This window comes from Rousettus aegyptiacus, unplaced genomic scaffold, assembly GCF_014176215.1.
Source record: "Rousettus aegyptiacus isolate mRouAeg1 unplaced genomic scaffold, mRouAeg1.p scaffold_m13_p_10, whole genome shotgun sequence".
NCBI lineage: Eukaryota > Metazoa > Chordata > Mammalia > Chiroptera > Pteropodidae > Rousettus > Rousettus aegyptiacus.
In genome coordinates, this window is record NW_023416285.1 from 44,370,920 (window position 1) to 44,395,803 (window position 24,884).

Here is a 24,884-nt window from a genome sequence, read left to right on the forward strand (position 1 = left end):
GTGAACTCTGGGGACAGCCACAAACTCATCCTGATCAGTATTTGCCACTGCCTTCCCAGCAGTTAGTTCACTGGCACTGCTGGCAAGAAGCGGAAGGAATGGCTTTGTGTCCGTCTCTTCTGCCCACCCTGCCCTGGCTGAGCCTGAGGTGCTAATTAGCAGTGAAGTGGCAGGCTGTGGGAGGGAGGGAGGCCTAGAGAATGTGGAATGTGCCAGAGGAAATATCAGCTGCTGCAGAGAGGGGCTCATGGACAGCCCAGGGCAGTCAGGCCTGGCCAGGAGTAGTTAGAGCCCAAGACTTTAGGGACAGTTCCAGCCCTACCCAGGGCGCTGCCTCTAAAGCCTCGCTGATGGTTGAACAGCAAATTCCTCCCTTCTCAAAGCTGATATTCTCGATTTTAGTTGGAATCCTGGGAGGACAGAGCGAGTAGAGAAGTGGGCAGTGTGGGGGGAGAAACAGAATCGAAGACTGCAAAGGGTGGATGGAGCATCGGAGACCTGGGGCCACTCTCAATTTTCTGAAGAATTTTCTTTTACAGCTTATAAATTAAATAATCCTTGTTCATTATAGACAGCCTAGAAAACATAACCGTGGAAAGGAAAAAAATTACTTGTGTCTCCCCATTTTAGAGATACCTATTGTTAACATTCTGGACTATATCTTCTTTGACTTTTTTCTCTATGCATAGCCATTGTCTCACCGTCTGCAATTGTAATAGAATACTGTTTTGTCGTCAGCTTTTTCGCACTTGTTGGTGCATCATAGACTTCTTTTCACGTCCATAAATGTGGATCACAGTTTTTTTTAATGGCAGCACAGTATTCCAAAGTTTGGATGTACTTAACTCCCTATTGTTGGAAATTGAGGTGGTTCTTCGTTGCAGTTGTCACTCTTTTCAACCGTTCTACATCCTACTGGCTTCCTCTTCATGCACATCCTTAATTGTTTCCTCAGAATGAATTTCTAGACGCATTTTCATAGGGTACCTTTCCATATGCATTTTGAAGGCTTTCGACCAGTGGTTCTCAGCAAAGGGTGACACCCCTCAGCAAGGGGCAGTTGGCAACGTTTGGAGACATTTTTGGGTGTCGCAGCTGGAGGGGAGGTTTATCTTGGTGAGGAGTATCTAGTGGATAAAAACCAGAGTGCTACTAAACATCCTACAATTACAGCCAAGCCCCCCACATCAAAGAATTATCAAGTCCAAAATGTTAATTGGCTCCCAGGCTGAGAAACTGCTTATGGACTCTCCCCTGCCTCAGCTTTATTGAGATTTAATCGACACACATGTTGTGTCCGGTTAAGGAGTACAATGTGTTGATTTGATACATTTTTAGGTTACAGAATGATGACCCCCGCAGCATAAGCTGCCGCCTCCATCCCCTCACGGAGTTACCATTTCTTTTTTGTGGTGAGAAGAGTCAAGATCTACTCTTTTAGCAACTTTCAAGTACACAACACAATATTAATTAACTATAATCACCATGCTGCACGTTAGTTTCCCAGAACTTGTTAATCTTGTAACTGGAAGTTTGCACCTTTGCCCGACGTCTCCTCATTCCAGCCCCCACCACCACCACCCCGACCCCCCTAGTCCCTGGTAACCACCACTCTAATCTTTGTTCCTTTGCCTGACATTTTTAGATTCTACATATAGGTGATATCATACAGTATTTGACTTTCTCTGTCTGACATATTTCACTTAGTATAATGCTCTCAAGTGTCATCCAAGTTGTCACAAACGGCAAGATTTCATTCTTTTTCATGGCTAGATAATATTCCATGATGTGCACGTGCACACACACTCACATACATGTGCTATTTTTATTCTCGGTGACATTTGTGATGCTGGAGTTTCTAAGTCTCTGAGGAAAACGAGGTCAGGGCATTCAGTTTAACTGGTGCTCAACCAAAACCAACCCAGTCCCATCTTGTCCTCTACTTGCAGAAGGACTCGATTGCCCACGCTGTTTTGGAGTAGGGAAATGGCTAATGTGAGCTACTTGGAGCCTGTCCTTGCATCCAGGAGAGAAAGAAGGGCAGGATGCCCTGGGAGGAGGTACAGAAGAGAGAGGGGGGCAGAGAGAGAAGGAATGGGGGCAGGGCAGTGCTGGACAATGCAATCCTTGTTGCAATGAAAAGAGGATTGTATGTATTCTTTAGGGACCTGAAGGCCAGTTCCGGGCACTGAGGACCCGGGCGGGGAGAATGCATGCGGTTGCAGAATGCAGGAGGCCGCAGATCAGAAAGCCTCTATTGTCTCCCCTGAAGCTGGCATAGGGAGTGTGAAGTCCTGTGTCCTAGGGTTCTGGCCAAAGCCTACCCAATGGGAATGAAAAATAGCAGTGTTCTCCACACCATATATTACAGTGCTGTGAGATCCAAAATGTTATTCTATCCATGAAGGCTCCTTCTTAGGAAAAACAATGACACTCATTGAAACTGCCTACTTCATTTATTCATCTTTGAATGTGGTATAGCTATTTTTCATAACCCAAATACTTACCAAGTACCTACTAAGACACCCTGAGAGGCAATGAATAAAACAGACACAGTCCCTGCCTCCATGGAGCATAGAATCTCCAACAATGCATCAAGCAGAATAAACGCCATGAAGAGGGATGTACAGAGTACTGTGGAGCACAAAGCGGGAGCACCCCACCAGGGGAGAGAGGTTGGTGTCAGGACAACTTCTCATTAAAAGGATGTCTACATCAAGAACTAAAGGACCAGTTGGAGTTCATCCGAAGCAGAAAAGCCTAGACTTTTCTCTATAAGTCTTTGAAAATACAAAAGGTTCTGGTCTCCCCAAGACCATTTCAATGTGGTCCTTTCTGAAGGAACACAGTTGGACTAAATGTGCCTTTAAAAATCAAGTTCCTTTCATTCATCTTATTTATTTATTTATTTATTTATTTATTTATTTATTTATTTATTTATCTATCTGTCTATCTTTCTATCTATCTATCTATCTATCTATTTTTATGGTGACATTGGCTAACGAAATCCATTAAGTTTTAGCTGTACATCGTTCTTTTTGTTTTTGTCATGAATATTTCCATCATATAGAAAGGTGAAATGGAATAATATAGCCAACACCTTTGTTGCTACCACCCTGGTCCAAGACACCCTGAATGATTCTTGCAGTCTCCCAGCTGCTGCCCTTGCCCTTGTTAATCCATTTGTAATACTACATCCAGAGTGGTCCTGTTAAAATGTAGCTCTGAGCATTTCTCTTCTCTGCTCAAAGTCCTCCTACTGCTCTCATCTCTGTCTATGTGCTAGTGTTACATGATACCCCTCCCTGCCCTGCGACCACTCTGAGCTCGTTTTTACTTTATCCCACTGACCTTCTTGCAGTTTCACAAGCTGCCAGGCACAGTCCCATTAGAGGCTGTTCTTCTGCCTGGGACACTCCCCTCCCAGATAACCACTAGACTTGCTTCACCCCCTAGTCTGTGGTCTCGACTCAGATGTCACCTTCTGAGTGAGGTCTTTCTTGAAGACCATGTTGGTAAGCAGACAAAGGGTCCTCCCCAAAATGTCCACATTTTAATCTCCAGAACCTATGAATGTGTTCCCATATGTGGCAACAGGGACTTTGCAGATGTGAGTAAGTTGAGGATTCTGAGATGGGGAGACCATTCCAGATCGCGAAGGCGGGCCCAGTGTGATCACATGGGTCTTTATAAGTGAAAGAGGGAGACAGAAGGGTCAGAAAGACTTGGTATGAGAAGTATTCAACCCACTGGTGCTGGCTTTGAAGGTGGAGGAAGGGGACCACAGACAAGGAATAGATATGGACAGTGTCCAAGAGCTGGAAAAGGCAAGGACACAGATTCTTCCCCTAGAACCACCAGGAGGAACACAGTCCTCCCAGCACGTTGATTTTAGGTCAGAGAGACCATACTGGACTTCTTCAAACCTACAGCAATGTAAGATAATAAGTTTGTGTTGTTTTAAGCTACTATGTTTGTGGCAGCAATAGGAAGCTAATGTGACCACTGTATTTAAAATTGTACCCCAGTCTGTACTCTCGTATTCCCTGTCCTCTCTCTTTGCTTGATTATTCTCTTTAGTACTTATCACCAGTGAACATGAATGTATATTTTACTTATTTTGTTTATTGTCTCCCATGCCCTCCACCCTTAAGAATATAAGCTCCATGAGGGCAAGGATTTCTCTCTTTTGTTCACATTCGAGTTCTAGAAGAGTGCTTAGCACACAATACGTGTTCAGTAAATATTTGCTGAATGAATGAATTCTCAGACCCAACACCCAGCTTTGTCATCCATTTATTTCTTCATTCGACCAACTTTGATCATGCTAGGACCTGGGAACTTAGAAGCAGTCAAGATAGGTCCTTGACCTTGAGCAGCTAACTCTCTGGGGAGAGAAGCAGACACACAAATACCTATAATAAAGGTATTTGTAAGTACTGTAGTTGAGTGACCTACTAAGTGCTGTAGAAAATTAAGTGCTGAGGAAATTAATGATACATTCATAGATGGTCCAAAAATTCATTTAACAGATACTTATTGAGTATCTACTTTGACCCAGACCCTATGCCAAGTCCTGAGGATAAGCAGTGAACAACATAGACGTGAGCAGTCTCTATGAGGACATTCAACAAATCGTTCCCAGGGTGATGGGGAGAGTGTGGGAGGGGTACAGGGAGCGCCTGAAGGACGTGCTCACGAAGGAGGCACTGGCATTCCAGGAATGGGGAATAGTGTGAGCAGACTCATAGAGATGTGAAGGCTTTGTGTGCGTTAAGCAGCAGCGAGTAGTTTGTTCTGGTTTCAGGGAGGGAGTATAGGGTAAAGTAAAACCAAAAGAAAAAGCAGGGGCCAGACCACAAAGAGCACATCATGCTAAAGAGTTTGGATTTGGTCTTTGGGATGGAATCATTGAAGCCAGGAAGAATGAGAGCCATTAAAGAAATTTAAGCAGTAGAACCATATGATCAGATTTACAAAAATAGATATGGTAGTAATGTGGACAATAGACTGTAGGGGATGAAAAGTGGAAGAAGGAAGAGTAGTTGGGAGTCATCCTGGATATCTTCTGTTTGTCTTTCTAGACCCATTCTCCATCCTTACCCATCCAGCTTTAAGCCCTGGAGACTGACTTGGGTGGACTACAGCAAAGGTTTCCTTTTCCTTGGGCTTCTGGTATGATTACAGAGCCCTAGAAAGAAGAGAGAGAAGTCAGGGTATTTAGTCCTATGGCTCCCTCTCTGCTGGACTGCAATATGACCAAAGCCATGGCTCCCATGTAAGGCCACAGCTCATTAGGCAGCTCCTCTCTTGGGCTACAGTAGCCCCTTGTGACTGGGGTGCAATGGCTGCCCACCTCGCTGACCCTCATGATACTGTAGCACCCCCTCTTGACTCTCTTGGCCCTGCCCACACCTTTGTCTTCTTGGTCACCATTTTAACTCTACCATCCGTTTCTTGCTGTAACCCTGAATGATAACAAATATGATTCAATAATCCAAGAAGGAGATCAATAGAACCAGATGAGATGCAATTGTGATGAGAGTGGAGAAGAGGAAAAAGTCGTGAAGATGATTTCAGAACAGCATCTTTTTGTTGACCATTTACAATCTGTTTTAAGTGCTTTACACATTCACTCTAACCCTTGCATAATGGCTTTGATGTTAGTTACCATTTTATAGGTGAGGTCACTGAGACCTAGAGAGGCCGAGTACGTTGCCTGGGGTTAAAATGGCAGATTGGCTCTGCACTCTTCATCTCTCCACTTGTCCGACCTGTGCAGAAACGATAGAAGAAAAGATGCATCTGAGGTTCTTAATTTAGGCATTTGGAGGATACTCATGCCATGAACTGAGAAGAAAACTACAGAAGAAGGAAGAGCGTTGGTCTGGAGGCTGTGGTTTGGCTTGTGATGATGATAAGAGCTTCAGCCTAAGTGGAAGGTGCCTTTGAGACATCCTGCCACGAGGGGATGGTTTTGACTCCGGCAGAATTGATCCAACCTCAAGAGGAGGCCCAGAAAATTCCCTTGAGGTCAGAGAATTTGGGGTAGGCGGCCTTTGAGCTCCTGCTGTCTCGCACTTGGGTTTGCCTGCTGCCAAACCGGCAGTGTGCCCTAACCACAGGCTGCGTGACAGAGGCCGCACTGTCCTCAGAGCCGGACTCGTTGTCCAGCATTACTGCTCTTCTACTGTAAGTCCGAGTGGATTGCCTAGGCAGGGCTGCCTTGCATGGTATGGGTTTTACCATCAGGGAGGAGGAAACATTAGCCTCATAGTCCCTGTTCCATCCATGAGCTGTGAGGACATTCAACTTTACAGTCTGAAGCCAAGGTCTGTACAGCAATTTTTATCAAGGCTGCATCTAGACCAGTCTACCTTTGCTGGGCCTCATTTGACAAGTGCTGAGAGGAATTCCAGGAGCCCTGAGATGGTGTTACAAAGGACCTGCCTATGGGGCATGGCATTACAGAGCCGGGTGGTGGGGGGGTGGGGGGGGGAAGGCCCCTCCTTTCATCATAAGGAAAGGAGGGAAGGTGGTTGAATTAGTCTCTTTCCATGTTGAGTAACAGAAACCAAAACAAACCAATTTTAGCAGAAAGGTGCGTATCAGCTCAAGTAGCTGGGAAGGTCTCACAGGACAGATGGAAGTGCTTCAGGAACCAAGATTTCAGACCCTGGGATTCAGCCTTGAGGCCATCAGAGCTCCCTAACATCTCTCAGCTTCAGCTATTTCTGCTTGATTTTATCCTGCAGACAGGTACTCTGTGTGGTGGGGAGAATGGCCCTTGGTAGCCCCAATTTGCATCTTCTCAGCTTAGCGACCGAAGCAGAAAGAGAAGTCATTCTCCCAGAATTAGTTTTATTCCCAGGAAAGGACTCCGATTGCCCTTTTAGGGTCATGTGGTAGAATGAAAGAGCTGTCCACATCATGTGGCACTCATCCTGTTGAGGGACAATCTCTTGGCACAGCCAGATGACTTGCTTTGGCCAATTGGTAATGTGACACAAGTAGAAGTTTGAAAAATGCTTGTGCATGAGAATTATGCTTCCGTTGCTGGATACCGTTCTGCTTCCACGTGAGGAAGCCCAGGCTAGCCTGTAGGAAGATGAGAGATCGTATGGAGAAACACACCTGGCCATCCCAGCTGAGGACCCAGACATGGGCGATGCCATCCTAGATCATCCTAAACCCACTCACACAATCTGCAGAACTGTGAGAAATGATAAATTGTTGTTGCTTTAAGCCACCGAGTTTTGAGGAGGGTGGTTTGTTATTCAGCCAAAGCTAATGATTTCAGGTGATGTACCTGCCCAAGTATTATTGACAATGGTGTGGGCTGCTACAGTTAGTTGGGCTTGGATTGGCAGATCCAAACTTGCCCAGCAGACCTAAAGGTTACCTGCTGCTGGACACTCTAGAGCGGCCTCGACAGAAATGGTGTAGCCCGTTCCAACCTGCTCTTTACCTGTGTGCTCAGTCGTGGTTAATGGCTCCACCTGCCAACCAGGCTCTCGAGCCGAAAGTCTGGGTATCACCTTAGACTCCTTTCCTGCCCTCAGCTTCCACATTCAGTCACTACATTCTGCTGATTTTACCACCAAAATGTCTTTTGATTATGTCTCTGGATATTCTTGCATCCTTCCAGACTCAGCCTAGACTTTACCTTCACAGGAAACTTTCCCGAAACCCCTAATTGGGTTAAATAACCTTCCTGAGTGCACATTGGTGCCTTATGTCTTAACTCCTTCTGGACTGGAAGCTCCCTGAGGGCAGGGACTGTGTCCTGCTCACAGAATGTGGCAGGATGTCGTAGTGATCATGCAACACTGGTGTGCAGAACTGAACCAAACTCCTCCAATGCTGTTTTTTTCCCTTATCAACTTAGACTCCGGAAAGAATGGACTCAAAGCCTTTTGCTTCCAAGGGACTTGGGGAAAAGCTGGTCAGTAGTGGCTGGCTGAGATTAATGAAGAGATTCAGGAAGCATGATGCAGAGGCAGGCACAGAGCCTTGCAGTCTGATGAGTGTAGGTTTGAAAGCTAGTTCTTCCCCAACATCCCCAGTCAGTGTGATCTTGAGCAAATTGTTTACTTTTCTGAGTCACTGGTCCTCTGCAAAAATAGGGTAGTTCTGTCTTTCTAGTGGGATTGTTGTAAAAGTTGACCATATAGGTATGATAGCATCCAACACAGAGCTATATATACGTTATACATTAGTTTCTTTTCTTTCATTCTTGAAATACTTCCTGACTTGGAGTGGGTTCCTCCAGAAGCTAATCCCGAGAGAAAGATTTGCATGCAAGTGGTTTATTTGGGAAGTGATCTCAGGAAAGAGAGAAGTGAGATAGGAGTGAGAAAGAAATTAATCCAGTGTTTGTTAAATCGATGACTTGGATAATTCTCTCTGGGGACATCTGGGAGAATGTGTAGATTAGAACATGCCTTAGAGGGTGAGGAAGTAGTGGGTATTAATCCGCCAAACTCTGTCTATCATTGGCTGAGGGAAGCTCTCAGTCATTAACACCCAGCACTTCTCTTCTGCCTCCTACACATGGAAAAGCTCTGGCAGAGAATCAGAGCGGTTTGCAGTAAGAAGCCTTTGATACATATGTGAATGGTGAGAGCCAAGGGGACATGCAGTTCACTGAAGGTGCTGGCTTTACTGCCTTTTCACTGAAAGAGTATTTTGAATTCCCATAGTTATTCTCATAATTGTTTGTACTTAGAAAATATTTTACTGAATAAGGAGGATTGGGGATAAAATACAAGTAGATCGCATTCTATGATTAGTATAGGTGGGCGAGAACTCTAGAAATTCAATAGCTTTCTTACTGTACCCTGGAAATACAGTAAGAGCGGCTTAAGAACTGTGAACAGTGGTTAAACAGACTCTCAGCTGCAACTCTTTCGCCCTTAGGGCTTTTAGGCGCCCTTGCTCCAACAAACAGGGTTGGCAAGGAGAAAGGGAGCAGGGCAAGAGAAAATTATGTGGAGGAAAATTTCACGTATATTCTCTTTTATATTTGAAAATGACAGTAAGGGTATTGGAGGGAAAAACAAATCCATTTCAGTTAGGTATTTTTCTGAGTATATTTTTGTTTTTGTAACTTTTTATTTTGGTATAATTTCAAACGTACTGAAAAGTTGTAAGAATAGTACAAGGAATTCCTGTATACGCTTTACCGAGATTAACCATATGTTTACATTGTGCCCCCCTCCTTTCTCTCCTTCTATAATACATAGGTATAAATACACATTTTTAAAACCATTCAGGAATAAACTGGAGACATTAGGCCCCTTTACCATTAAATACTTTCATGTGTATTTCCTAAGAACAAGGATATTCTCAATTATATCTGAGCATTTTAAGTTGCTTTTGCAGTATTTAAAGCAATTTCTACCACAAAAAATCCTTTGCTAAAAAAATAAATAAATAAAAAGTGTCGAAATGGGTTGAATTGGTGTGCTTGTCAAGCTTTACCTAGTGGGATGCTGAAATACAGGTTAAGGCTCACAGAGCTTCCAAATGCTATTGATTTTTATTGCAATCTAAAACAAAAATTGAATCCTTCGTGAAGTGGTGAAACATTTATGGGCTGTGGAAACACTGCCTACTTGGCTAATATCCTTTTCCCTTAATAGTCTGCTTCAATGCGATGGTATTTTACTAATTTATTAACCATCATATTTCTATTAAGAGACAGTATTAGAGCTGGAATGGACCTTAGAGGTTCTGCTAGCCCCACTTTACAGTTAAGCAGACTGGGGACTAGAAGGGCATTGCCTTGACAATTTCAGGGCAGTGGTTGGGACTGAAACACAAAGATGTTGACTCTGGAATTGAAAGGCCCTTCAGAGAGAATCAGTCCAGTATGTGTGAGGAGAGCCCAGGGGCTCTTTGGGACCAACCAGGATCCAGAGAGGGTACAGACAGTTGAGACCCCAGCCTACAACTTACAGCTCCCATCAGATAGCCCTGTTTTCTCCTCTGTTTTTGTACTAAGCTTCTGCATTAGATTTTTAAGGGCCTTGCTACTTAAAAGCAAATTAAACCTAGAAAGGTTTAAAGATGGGCTCAGTATTACCTAGCACATTGATACCAGAGCTGGGGCCAGGACCTGAGCCTTCCACTTCTGTTTAGTACATGTCCAGTTTTACCTCTACATCACAATTTTGCTTTACCTCTTCTTTTCAAAGGAAAAATCATTACCCTTGCAGATCAAGAAACAAAACTCATTTTAAAAAAAGGATTTATATTATTAAAAGATGACTTCATTTTTCTAAACCTTCTGTCTGCCATTCATTCTTCTTCCACATGTACCTTTACTCAGAGGTACCAGGACTCTCATGACATGCTTCTGGAGACAGGACACTAATCTTACTCTCCCCCGCCCCCCATATTATCACAGTAGTTTTTTTTTTTTTTTAATTAAATTTAATTTTTAAATTTAGTTTCAAGTATACAGTACATTGGTTAGACATCTATATATTTCATTAAATGGTCTCCCAAATTGCTTCCTCCCTCCCCTGATCCTCCACGTAGCCAACATATTAATGCTAACTGCATTCCCTATGCCGTGCTCCCCATCCCCGTGACCATCCATCTGCTACTGATTTGTACTCCTTTAGCCCTTCACCCCATTCTCTCAGTCCCCCAAACCCCCATCCCCTCTGTTTGTCACCAAATTATCCATTGTATTTGTAAGTCTGTTTTTGACTAGTTTGTTCTTTTTTCCTTAGATTCTGCATATAGGTGAAATCATACAGTATTTGTCTTTCTCTATCTGACTTAAATACCTTCTAGGTCCATCAAAGCAATATCTTTTTCCGTTCCCTTCCTTTTCATATGTAGGAGTCTTGTTTTCTTATCCTTTCAGCCACTCTATCTTTTGGTTGGAGCACTTAATTCTTTGCATATTAAGGTACTTATTGATAGGAATGTAGTTGTTATCATTCTTTATTCTGTTTTTGATACATGTTTTTTCTTCTTAAAGAAGTCCCTTCAACATTTCCCGTAATTCTGGCTTGGTGGCGATAAATTCTTTTAGCTTATTTTTGTCTGGGAAGCTCTTTATCTGTCCTTCAACTTTAAAAGATAACTTTGCTGGATAAAGTATTCTTGATTGTAGATGCTGGGTCTTCATCCTGTCAAATATTTTTTGTCAAGCTCTTCTGTCCTGCACAGTTTCTTTTGAGAAATCAGCTGCCAGTCTTATGGGTGTTCCCTTATAAGTAACTATCTGTTTTCCTCTTGCTGCTTTTAATATTCTTTCTTTGTATTTAACCTTTGGCATTTTAATTATGATGTGTCTTGGTGTGGGCCTCTTTGGATCCCTGAATTTTGGAATTCTCTGAGCTTCCTGGGGTTTTATGTCCATTTCCTTCACCAGGTTAGGGAAGTTTTCCATCATTATTTTTTCAAACAGCTGTTTAGCATCTCGATTTTCTTCAGTTATGTCGATCAGATGGAAATTTGGACCCTTCAAAGTGTCCCATATTGTCCTTAAATTATTTTTATGGTCTTGGCATCTTATCTCTTGCCATTCTGATTGAGTGTCCTGATTGGCTTTCCTGTCCTCTAAATAGGGCATTTGATCCTCTTCTTATTCACTTTGTTTATTCCATTTAATATACTTCTCATCTTAGATAATGTGTTCTTCATTTCAGACTGGTTCCCTTTTATAATTTCCATTTCCATTTTTATGTTTTCGATCTCTTTGGTGAAATTCTCACTGAATTTATCTACACTTCCCAAAAGTTCATTGAGCATCTTTATAACCAGTGTTTTGAACTCTGCATCTGTTAGATTACTTGACTCCATTATATCTGGATCTCTGTTCCGTTCTCTCATATGGTTTCTGCTTCTTTGTCTTTCCATTTTGGCTGCCTTTCCATGTCTCTTTCTAGGTACTAAGCAAAGCTCTTAAGTCTCCTGGTCTTATTAGTGTGGCTTTGTGAAGTAGGTGTCCAGTGGCACAGTCCTGAGACGGGTTCTCCCATCCTATGTTCTGCCATTGCCGGACGATTTCTTGGATTTCTCCTTAGTTGTATGGCTTATTCCTCTAGATCCCAGAGATTTTTCCTTGCTGCTGCTCCTTGTTTCCGTCACAGAGGGATGAAGAGAGCCTCTATCATCCACGCCATTTTTTTTTCTCTATCACGGTGTTTTTATACTAAGACATTTCATTACAGATACTTCACATAACTACTTCTCTGATTCATAATGCCAAACCATTGATCTTTGGGAGGCTTACCTTCACCTTTCACCAACTACCTTTATTTTTCAGTACCTTTTCCTATTTATTGGTTAGACTTTTTTGTTTTTACTTAATAGAGAATATTATCCTTTATTTGAATTGTTATCCTAATCAATATTTTAGCCAATGTTATTTTTCCTCAGTCAGGCAATAGAGTCTTGCCAAACCACTCCCATATGATAAGGGTTTTAGTGTCAAATAGACTTAGGTTTCCAGCTCTGCCATAAACTAGCACATGTCCCTGGCAAATCTTAAATTTTAGTTTTCTCATTTATAAATGGAGTGATAATTATACTATATAGTTTTTGCTATGTTACAATTTATGCAAAGTATCAAGAAGAGTATCTTGTATGTAATGAATATTTTTTATTTTTTATAAAAGCAAATTTGGGTTAATCTCAGTCAAATAAATGAGAAAGATCTCATCTTTAAAATCTAGGGCTTTTTTTTCCTTGTAAGTTTGGTATTTGAATCCTATAATATACTTAGAATTATTTTTCTCTTCAAAAAGTAGACATATGGGAGAATGTTTATGCAGCTGCTGTGAGTAACCTGATGGAACAAGAGGATCTTCTGTAACTGTGCGTGTGGACTTGGCAGACCGATCATTGCTGCTCACGTTTTTTTCTGGTAAATTCCATCATTATCTAGTGATGTGAGTTTTTAGATTGATGCCTTCTTCCATGTATCTTTAGAACAGAGAGGAAAAGATAATGTGCCAAAGACTATTTTTACAAAAATGGGGAGGGGTAAGGAAAAGAGAAAGCCAGACACTTGACCAAAAAAAAAAAAAAGTAGAAACACTCTCCCTAGCAAATCTTCTGGAGAGAATATAGTAAGACTTCTATTTCCAGTCAAGATGGAACTGGATTTACCTGTTTGATTGAAACAACTGAAAAAACAGACAAAATATATGAAAGAGCAGTTTTCAGAGACTGAACATCAGGCAGTACAGGACAGAGGTCCCTGAAAAAGGATACACAAATGAGGTGAGCCCTGAGCCCTATAATTGCTTGCCGCTTAAAGAGAATTTTCAGGCTGCAGAGCAGGGAGTGGGAACCCAGGTGAAGTGTAGCTATCTTCTGAGTTGAGGATATGGAGCTGGGAGTTCAGGAAGGTCAATGTAGCTAGAGTTTGTACAGAAGAGTACCAGAGAGAAGAGAGCTGCACAGAGGGAGTGGGAGCTCTGGGAATGTGCAGGGAATCCTCCCGAAGTGTCCTAGCAAAGTACTGATCAGTGCATATATTTGAGGAAACTACCCAAGGTCAGAGGAAGACTTAAAAGGAGAAGAAACAATCCGGAGAGCTTACACAGGGCTGAGAATAGTTTGTGTTCCCACGAGCCATGGTGGGAAACCATGCAATTCATGGGGTGTTGGGTAGAATTCTTAGAGGGATATTACCCTATTAGTGGGGTCAAAGTAGATCTAGCCTAAAGGCTGCTCTAGTCCCACCAAAAAAAATTTTTTTTAAAGAAAGGAAGGCTTGACATACAGAGTTTCAGTTTCACAAAATGAAAAGAGTCCTGGAGATTGGTTGCCCAACCATGTGAATGTTCTTAACACTACTGCATTCTTCTTAAGATGGTAGGTTTTATGTTATGTGTGTTTCACTATAATGAAAAATAAAATAGCATACAAAAATAAGGAAGCCTAAAAAAACCCCAACTGTTTCCAAGTAACTCAAGCATATAGGAACACAAAAATATCCAGCACCCGACAAGGCAATATTCACAATGCTTGACATCTAATTGAAAATTACAAGATAAGCCAGAAGAAAGAAGACACAAGCCATAATGAGCAAAAAGTCAATCAGAGGAAACAGACCTCAAAATAACACCTATGACAGAATTTAATAAGAATGCTGAAACTATATCCCATATGTTCAAGAAGAAAAGGAAAGGTCGAACATGAAAAGTAGAGACATGGGAGATATAAAAAAAGACCTAAATCAGACTTTTAGAGATGGAAAATACAATATCTGAGATGAAAAATACACTAGGTGGGATTTATGGCAGACTAGACACTGTAGAAGAAAAGATTAGTGAATTCGAAGATGTAGCAATAGAAATTATTCAAAATAAAGCAAGCAAAGGGAAAAACTGAAGAAAAAAAGAACAAATATTTGAGCTGTGAGACAATTTAAAGTGGCATAATATAAATGTAATTGGAGTCCAAAAAGTAGGGATAGGAGAAAAATATTTAAGGAAATACTGGCCAAAATTTTTCAAATTTGATCAAAATGAAAATCCACCAATTCAAGAAGCTGAACATAGCCCAAGTTCAAGAAATATGAAAAAAAAAAAAAAACCTACAAACAGCAAAATAAAATTTCTTAAAACCAGTAATAATCTTAAAAAGTAAAAATCTTAAAAAACATTCAGAGGAAGAAAAGCAAATATCACCTGCAGAGGAACAGACAAAGATGATGGCAAACTTCATTGTTGGAAACAAAGCAAGACCAAAGGCAGTGGGGGCAACACCTTGAAAGCACTTAAATAAAAAAATATATATCAATTGAGAATTCAATATCCAACAAAAATATCCTTCAAAATGAGGATAAAATACTTTTTCCAACATACAAAAATCCAGAGAATTCATTGCCAGCAGACCTGCACTACAATAAGTGTTAAAGGAAGTTCTTTAGTTAGATGGAAAATCTACCAGCCGGAAGTCTTGATCAACATAAAAGTAAACAGCATCAGAAATGGGAAAAATATAGATAAATATAATAGGCTTTTTTCTTATTTTAAAAATATTTTTAAAAGATAAAGGTAGTTTAAAGCAAAAATAACTATTTTGGGATTTAAAGCATACGTAGAAATAAAATATATGAAAATCATTGCACAAAGGCTAGAAAGGGGAAATGAAATAGATCATTCTAAATTCTTATATGTAAAGTGGTATAATATTACTTGAAGGCAGACAACGTGTACTATGAACAACACTAAAACAACCACTAAACAAAGTAAGACGGTTATCATTAATAAGCTAACAAAGGAGATAAAATGGAATGAGGTAAAATATTCGATTAATTCTAAGCAGGCAGAGAAGATTAAGAAAACGAAGAACAGTTGGAGAAATAGAAAATAAATAGGAAAGTTGTAGATTTAACCAGCCATTTTAATAATAGCACCAAACGTAAACAGCCCAGTTGAACATTCTGTGATGAAGGCAGTGTTCTTCATCTGTGCTAATACCTAGTTACGCATGGCCATCACACATCTGAAATGTAGCTCACGAACTGAATTTTAAATTTTATTAAATTTTGGTTAATTTGAATTAAAATAGCCACATGTGGTTAGTGATCTATTGGACAGCACAATTCTAAATACCTCAATTAGAAGGCAAAAATTGTCAGACTGGCTAAAAAACAAGGCCTAACTATATGCTGGCAGCAGAAACTCTCTTTAAATATAAACACAAGTAGATTAAAAGTAAGATGGAAAAAGATATATCATACAAAGATTAATCAAAGTAGATATCAAGAGGATGTAACTCTCCTGAAAACAAACATTTTTGTTTGGTCGTCCTTGGTATTAACTTGCTGATGGTGGGGCAGCTGAGGGAAGGGCAGTGCATTAGTCTGCCAAGGCTGTCATAGCAAAATGCTCTAGACCGAGTGTCTTAAATAACAAATTTTCTCACAGTTCTGGAAGCTTCATGTGCAAGATCAAGGTGCCAGCAGACTTGGTTCCTCCTGAGGCCTCTCTCCTTGGCTTGCAGGAAGCCACTCTCCTGCTGCCTCCTCACATGCTCATCACTCTATGCACGTGCACCCCTGACATCTTTTGGTGTGTCCAAATTTCCTCTTATTTTAAAGATACCGTAACAGCCTCATTTAACTTAGTCACCACTTCAAAGGCCCTGTCTCCAAGTATAGCCATATTTTGAGGTACTAGGGGTTAAGAATTTCATCATGTAAATTTGGGGGAGGGAACACAATTCAGCCATCAGGGACATTATTTACTACAACTCTCCTCCCAAAGAGCGTGTCCCTGGGCTTCCATAGTTCAGTATAACTACCTTGTGATGACTGCGGGGCCAGGACCAACCCAGGAGAGGCAGGGCCTAGATTGTTGGGCAGTTGTCCACCTCTCAAGAGAGAGTGGAGGAAGATCGAATGGGGAGGAGGGCAATGCTGTCTAACCAGAATCTTGTGTTGCCTCTATGTTTCTGTTGAACTTTCTGACAACAAGTTTGCCTCTTGATGCATTTTTTTGTTGTTGTTAATTGAAGTATCACTGTATATTTTTTTCTTTGGAATTAATGAAAGGAAACCTTCAAGTAAACAGCATTGCTTCTTCTACGTCCAGAATAACCAGTCGAAATGCTGATCCTTCCAGAAGCCCACCAACTCTCCCCACCCACCACAAGCTGCCTTTGTGGCCATGACAACATTGATTTTCATCTAAAGTGGAGGTACTAGTTCTAGCTTCAGTTTGTTGAATGTTAAGACCTAGTTCATCAATTTAGCCCCTAAGGTGCAAGATTTCTAGGTGAGTTTTGAAATTTGGAAGGGAGGAAAAGAAGGAAGCTGCAGAAAGGTCCTGCGGGAGTGAAGGTTTCAAGAACTCTGAGCCACACGATCTGTGAAAGAAGTCTATGGAGCAATTTAAAAACAGATGGATTTCCTGAAATCACCACTGTGTTTCCATGGCAACACCTCAACTGACTCTCAGTTGCTATAAAATGTTCTCCTCTCTATGTGGACAGAATCTTGGTGTCAACTAGAGATAGAGGACCCAAGACAGAATAAATCAGACTAACCCAGAAGGGAGAAGATACAATTTGGGGTAGCGATTAGGGCCTTAAGAAGAGTCTCCTGAGAGTCAGGCCTAATGTCACCAGGACAGGTGTCAGAAGTTGCCTGTCTAATGATTTTTATGAGAGTGGCGGCAGCAGTTTTTGGTTAGAATGGCTATGGCACCTTCCTTCCTGCCTCTAGGCTTTGATAACCAGAAGACATTTGCCATCCTGTAATTCATTCACTTGATAAAATATAGAATATCTAGCATTGAATTCTGCCAAAAGAATCCATCATACTGGTGAAATGCATGCCCATCACAATGAATGTCAATTGCTTACATCGCCAGTGATGGATATGCAGCAGTAGAGGCTAATATTCCAAAACCTCCAAATGGCCAGTTGCTTTTCACCCACACTCTTGTGTGTATGCTGTGCTTAGTACTATGTTAGGTACTAAGGTTATGAAAAAGCCAGGCACAGGTCCTGCCCTCAAGAGGCTTATAGGATAGGTTGGGATGTGCATTGGCATGGCAAGAATAAATGATAGTGCAAGGTGGCATGTGCTGCAAATTAATGGTGTAGACAATAAGCTCCATAGAAATTCAAAGGACGGCAAGTCTCCTAGGGCTGGGGTGATCAGGGACAGGGTCATGGAGGAGGTGAGACTTGAACTGGGCTTGAATAAACGCAGGACTTGGGTAACAGGAAGGATTTTGAAACTAAATAAGCAAGGAAAGCAGCATAAGTATTGAGACAGGAGCGAGTGTGGGCAGTTGTTCAGGGGAAAGGAGCAAATGTTTTGAGAAGAGGGGTTCATGACATGGAGAGTGGAAAATAAAATTGGCACGGGAGAGTTGGGGACTCAGGTTATCAGGATTCCGAAGGGCATGGGAGTTTAGACTTTATAATGTAGCAGTGAAGGGTTATCAAAGGTGTTAGAGCTAAGGAGCTGGGATTTTTTTTTTTCAAATTCTTAATTTGGCAGCCCTGTATAGGCTGGTTCGAAGGAGGGAAGAAAGAGCCAGAAAGATTGAATGGGGTTAGAATGGGTGGCGGTTGGAGGAATGTAAAGAAAGGGGTGAGTGGATGCATGATGGGATGGATGGACAGATGGAATGGACAGACCCCAGAGATACTGAGAAGGTAATGGATCTGGTCTAGCAGAGGAGGCAAGGAAGAGTGTCAGGCTTGGGTTTGTGTCAACAGGAAAGTAATTTATTCCTTTACAAGAAACGAGGCTTACAAAGCCCTGTGTTAAAAAGATAAGAGGAAAATCCTTCCCCTTGGCTAGCTCATAGCCTAGTAGGAGAAAACAAGTGAGATTATAGATACGAGGACAGAGGCATGTACAGCGCGTGAGGGGCTCACAGGAAGGAGTGGTCACTTCTGGGAGGAGGAAGGAGGGGGGTTGTCTTTGTAGGAGAGCATCTTGAGTGTTGAGAAGGAGCTTGTTTGAGAAGAAATGTGGTAAGTTAAGGGTTCTATTTGACTTCAGAGTTTAGTTTGAGGTGAAGCAAAACATCTAAGTGGGAAGCATCCATTCATTCGATTCATTCTTATGCAGAGACCTCTATATGCCTCCAGGGGGAAGAACTCTAAAGAGGTGAACAGGGCTCACTCCTTGCTTTTGAGGAGCCCCCTCTCTCTCATTGGGGGGACAGACAGCATTCATCCAAGCATCCAAGGATATGCGTTTTGCTTCCTGCTCACCAGGTGCTACCTCGGGTGCTGGGAATGAAGGAGTGAGCATAATGGACTAAATTCTCTAGTCTCATGGAGGTCACATTCTAGTTAAGAACTTAAAGAGGCAGAATTAGGCTAAGTGGGGGAAAAAATACAGGTTCAGGGAAAGTGCTGTAGGTGTAGAGAAAAGGAACGGTGGGTTCTGACTGGACGGTACTGGGGAGGTCTGTGCTTTCAGGAAGTGTGAGGGGACTGGCTGGCTGGCAGCCTCGGTAAACAGCAGTGGGAGATGTTAGCCGGGAGCTGGAGCGAAGGGTCAAGTCAGACTGCGGGATGAGTTCAGACGTCCGTGTGCGCCTCGTGACTGTGAAGTGATTGTGAAGTGACATGCTTGTGATCACTGGGGAGGCATCTTTGCAGCCGTGACAGCTAAAGCCAGGCAGGTGTGGCCTGTGTGTTTTATGCTTGCTAGGGCTTCCTCTCAGTGGAGCCAGTCTGCTAGTCTTCTTTTCTGGGCTCTTGCAAGTGCTGCTGCTTCTCACTGCGTGTTCCTCAAATGCCGATGGAGCCACCACAACCCAGTGAGCTGTGCATTCTCCTGCCTCAGGCTCATACTTGTAGAACCTGTGTCCCTGCCATCAGTACTCAAATCCGGTCACACTGATCCAAGGCTTAATTACTGGTGTTACAGAGTGATCTTTGGAGAGAGAGTGGGTGTTATGGGTTAAATTGTGTCCTCCACAAATTTATATGACATGTTTGTATGTCCTCCACAAATTTATACCTCAGAATATGACTGTATTTGAAATAAGGTCTTTACAAGGTAATCAAATTAAAATGAAGTTATTAGGGTGGACCTAATCAAACATAACAGGTGTCCTTATCAAAAGAAGAAATTTGGAAGTAGACCCACACATGTGGAGAATGCCATGTGAAGAGAAGGTAAAGATTGAGATTATGCTTTTCCAAGCTAAAGAATGGAAGAGATCACCAGCAAACCAGAAGCCGAGGAGAGAGGCCCGGAACAGAGTCTCCTGTAGAGTCTTCAACAGGAATCAACACTGCCAAACCTTGATTTTGGGCTTCTAGCCTCCGGAACTGAGACAATAAATTTTTCTTGTTTAAGGCACCCAGTCTGTGGTCTTCGTTATGGCAGCCCTAGCAAACTAATTCTGTGAGTCAGTAACTGTGAAGTCATTTAAATCAGGAGCCTTTGGGGTTGTTCCAATGTTGCCCTCGGCCACACTGTCATAGGCAGGTCCCTTCCGGGTGCTGTCAAAATCAGTGTTATGGGTACATGCTCTTGAGCGCCTCAGTCATAAGTTAAACTGTGACTGACTGGCGCTCAGTTCCTTTGGAGAAACAGTCAATCTATGTGTGTGTCCATCTTTTTCAACTCCATTTATTTTTCTGAGGATTCTCGTTACTAAAAGAAGTCAAGTCTCTGGATATGCCCTACTGGACAAGTGTTAGATTTGCGAGGTCAGTTAAAGAAGAAAATTTCAGCCTGTGTTTATGGTGGCGTTTGGTAGGATTTACAAGGTTATACAGCATTTTAATGAGCTGAGAGGGTTTTCACTCAAATTCCTGACGAGAAGGGCAGAGGATCATTTTTGATTACCATCAGCAGCAGCTGATTCTGCTGGCGCTGAGGGGCAAGGAAGTCATGGAAACAGAGATTAGTTAAGCATGTCATCTGGGCAAAGTGTGGATCAATAACCTGTTGTTAGAAAGAATTTTGGCAAAGCTTAGCTGTGAGGCATCGATCTCCTGTAGGGACCGGCAGGGCGATCTAGGGTTCTGTTGGCTCCCTTCTTCCTCCACTCCTTTGCTTCTGCAGGGGTGGGGTGGGGAACAGCTTGCTCTGGATTCAGCGTCATCCTCCGGAATCCTCCAGAACGTATCCACTTGCTCCTGACAGGGTGGCTCTCACTAACCCAGTCTCTCGGGAATGGGGCACAATTACCAGTTGGTTCAACTATTTTCTTGTTTACTTTCCTAAAGTCTCAGAAGCAGCCAAATGACTACCATATCCATGATTATCTTGGCATATCCATCCACTATGAGTTCTGCCTACAAAAGAGTTTGAAGCTCGTGCATATACTTTTAATTTTCATCCTGTTAGTACTTTTCATTTATTAGGACTTTCCTCCCCTGAAGTATATATAATGTGCTTACTACATGCCGGACACCAAGCTAAAGATGATATGTTAATTTAGTTCATTCTTCACAATATCTCTGTGATGGAGGTACTGCAGTCATCCCCACTTTACAGATGAGGCTCTACCAGGTCATGACTTGATGAAGGTCCCATAGCCAATAAATGTTGGAATCAGGATACGTGCCCAGCACTCTGACTTCGGAGTCCATGCTCTTAACCACTGCACCACGGAGTCATCAAGTTGGGCTTGAACACCTGTGCCGGGGCCATAAAGGTGCTTGGGCTACGTCCCACCCTCCAATTCCAGAGAACTCCGGTGTAACCTGGGAGGGTGGGGCAGGAAATGCTCAGGGCTTTGGGAGCCCAGAAGGAGGAGTTCGCCCAGGGTTGGGTTCTGGGAGGGCTGTCTGGAGGACACGATGACTAAATTGGGCCCTGTCGGACTTTTCCACAGAGGAGTCAGTCACACAGGCATGGAGGCTTTAGACAGCAAGCCGGGGGCGGGGGGCGAACGGCAGCGAAAGGAGATAGGTGAGGATGGCTGCAAACTGAGATGGAGAGAAGGCGGAGCAGGGCACGTGTGACGCACGCAGTCCAGGTGTCCCCCCCCCACCCCCCGTGCAGGGCGAGGTGCCACTGCAGGACCTGAGAATAAGAACGATATGTTCGGGTTCATGTTTTAGAAAGATCAGTGCGGTGTTTCTGTGGAGAACGGTTGAGGGCTGTCGGGGTGGGAAGGTGCGATGAGAATACAGACAAGTGCAGATGAGGAGACCGAAGAGGATGCTCTTAGTCCAGGTGAGAGGTGGTGAGGGCTGCAAACAAATAGAAAAGATTAAGGGTTTGGAGAGGATTTTGAATTTGACAGGTCCTGATACCGTGTGGACATGTGGTTAGGGACAGGAAGTCTTACCCAACACTGAGCCCTTACTATGTACTAGGCATGGTTCTAAGTGTATGACATATTATAACTCATTTACTTTCGGGGCAACTATAAGATGTTTTACAGGTGAGGAATTTGAGGCACAGAGAGACGTAGTGACTTGGCCCAGGAGCACTCTTGTACCTTGCAAGTGACAAACTGGGACTCTGGCTCTGTCACGTCCTCTCTTCATCATCGTGCTGTGCCTCTCCCGAGTGAGCCTAGGGGGGCAAAGGAAGGCATCTAATGACTACCCCCACCATCACTGCTTCCGCTGTGGGGTGACAAGTGGATGGTGGTGCCATTGATCATGGATTCTGGAAGGGAGCAGAGGACGATATTGGGCTCTGCATTATAGTGTATAGAGTGAGCCGTTTGTGGAACACCACGTGCAGGAAAATCCAGCTCAGGCCTGTGCCCTTCCTCCTGGAGGCTCCTGTCACTGAGCTATGGGGCTTCTGCACCTACATTAAATTATTATGCTGCTTTCCATTTAGATGACAGATTGACAAGAAAAAAAGATTGGTGGTACAAGGTCTAAAATATCTCATAATCTGAAGTGATTCTACTCTGTTTCCAGTCCATTGGCTGGATGGCAGATTAAAATGTGATGGTTTGACAAAAAAAAAAAAAAAAAATGTAGCTGTCAACTTTTGGTGTCTCAGGCATAAAATTAAATTTAACATTGTATTACACATTTGAAGAGTTGTCATCATAAGGCTAGCCAGACAAATAGGTTTTAGAGGGTTAGGTTTTGAAAAATAGGAGAAATAAAATATAGAATAAAATAGCAGTAGAGATGACATATTAAAAAAACAACAACAACACACATATCCAAAGGTGTTAAGGAGACCTGTTTGGTCACATTGTTTAAAATCACCTCCTCTTTTGACAACTTGACCAAGGGATTCTGATGTGTTGGACGGGTTTTCCACTGAAATCCAGAAATTTAACACCCACTCTCTCCTTTCCTGAACCTGCAGTTGGCCCCCCTCCACCCGTATTTTTCTTGTTGGCTGCATAGTTCAGCCTGGCTGTGGACTAATTTCTGAGATCTGATGGTAAAACTAAGATCAGGTTCTTCCCCTCCCCTCTACCTGAGTGCATCATTTACTCAGACACACTCCAGCACCTTTGTGTTAGTCCGTGTCTCTGTCCAAGGGGGAAGTTTGGTGTCTGACTGTGGCTGCTACTCTGTGCAAAGCCTTCAAAGGGCATCTCCTCAGTTCTGTGCCCTGGCCTTCGAGGCTTGTCATTTTTGTCAATATAAGAAGTGAAATATAGGTCAGCCTCACAGATCCCAGTGTTAAAAATAAAAGCTTCTTCCCCAGGCTCTGCAGGTTTGTAGATTGGCATGGGTTCTCCCCTTTCATCAACCCCCACTTTTAAATTGCTTCTTGGAGCTTAGTTGATGCCACCCTCCAACTAAAAGGAAACCTGAAAATAGAAGAAGAGCTGAAATTATCTCTCTCGGCAGACTCCATTCCAAAATGTGATGGTTGCCTGAATGGAAATTGTAAACAGAAGCACTGAGCAGATTTCCTTCCAGTTGTGGCGTGAAAAGTGCTGGCTGCTGGTAAGGGGGGAAGGAGGTTTTGTCCTATTTTCTATAAAAGTGAGCCAGGAATGGAGCCTGGGAGGGGTTCCTCTGTCTTCATGGACCACCCAGCACGCCTCTCCTGTGGCAGCCAAGGGACCAGGCAGTGCAGTTCCTCAAAATTTTGATGAAAGGACCTCCAGTCTCACCTTTCTCACTCCTAGTCCTTGCATTTGAGCTATCTCAGAAGATTCAACCCTTTTCCTGTGATACTGAAATTCAGGAAGCAAAACACAGAGCTTTTAAAGTTACTTGTAATAACTACACATTTCTCTGCTCTTGTATTCTTTATTCTTATTTTCCCTCTTCCTTCTCTTTCTCCTTCTATTCTGATTTCCCCATTTATGTCATTTTGCCTTCATTCCTTTTTAGCTCTTTTTACTCCTGCAAAACTAGAAGATAAGTTATCCTTCACGTAAAAGTCATGGGCCTCTGGCAATTCGGGTCTTTGAATAGATCCGCCCCCCCCCCCCCGCCCCGCCCAATTCTCCAGTCTCATTTTTCAGGCTGGTCTGTGCTTGACAGGAACTGCATTGTCTGTGCTAGGACCCGAAGGAGCAAGGAGACTGACGTTTGGGCTTTTTATAAGCCATCTTTGCAATGCCCGGGTAAATCTCAAAACCAGCTTTTGCCTTCCTTCCACAGCTGGTACCGAACGTTGCTTTTACTGTCCAAGTTGGCAGGTCCCAGTCAGTCTCCAATGTAAGCATTTTCCAAGGGTCCAAGGAAATGGAATGAACCTTGTCTTGTCTTTTCATCCTTCTGAGTTGGATTTTCTCAGAGATTTCTGTCTGGGTGGTGTGCGCTGGCCGCTTTTCCTCTAAACAGGAGTGGCGGGGTGGGGAGAGGAAGACAGCTGAGAGGGGGATGGGCAAATACCAGTACATTTGATACGCATTTGGTGGGTCAAACAGAAATGAGTTACATGAGCCAGCTATACTGCAGGCCAAATTAAATGATTTCTTTTGAGAGTAGAGGAGGACTCAAAAAACAGTGAGATGATGACCCTCTGTGAACATGAACAGAGCCTTCTCCACCCATCACTTGGCCCAAGAAGAGTCAGAATTCTGAGGGCGCAGGAAGGAGACTCTCCCACTGCTGGAGTCCGTCCTCCTCAGGAGCCTTAGGGTGCATCATTCTGTAGGTTCAGCCTTCCCACCGCTTATTCTGTGACCTTGGGCAAGTCACTTGGCCCCCATGCAGCTCCTGTCTTCATCTGTGAGGCGTGAGAGTTGGGCAGGAGCAGTGCTGCTCAACTCTGGCTGCACAACAGAGTCACTGGGGAGCCTTGAACCCACCAGCATCTCGAGGTTCCTGATTTATGTGCTCTTGGGTGAGGAAGGTCTGGCTTGGGTAGCTGTTAAAGCTCTCTAGATGATCCAGCCAGGGCTGGGAAGCGCTGTCTAGACCAGTATCTCTCAAATTGGAGTGTGCACGTGAATCACGTGGGATCTTGTTCAGTCTTGGTAGTTCTGATATTATAGGGTTTCTTAATTATTTTTCGCAGGGAGAGA

At 43.0% G+C, this 24,884-nt stretch overlaps 1 protein-coding gene and 1 long non-coding RNA gene across 2 annotated transcripts in view; both read left to right on the forward strand.

The window, feature by feature from the left end:
- Positions 1-24,884, forward strand: part of SCD5 (stearoyl-CoA desaturase 5) — a 127,294-nt gene that overhangs the window by 17,216 nt on the left and 85,194 nt on the right. The window lies entirely within an intron of this gene.
- LOC118608667 lies at positions 11,904-22,411 on the forward strand. Its single transcript, XR_004953084.1, has 2 exons — positions 11,904-12,889; positions 16,535-22,411. It is a non-coding gene; the product is annotated as an uncharacterized LOC118608667 (long non-coding RNA).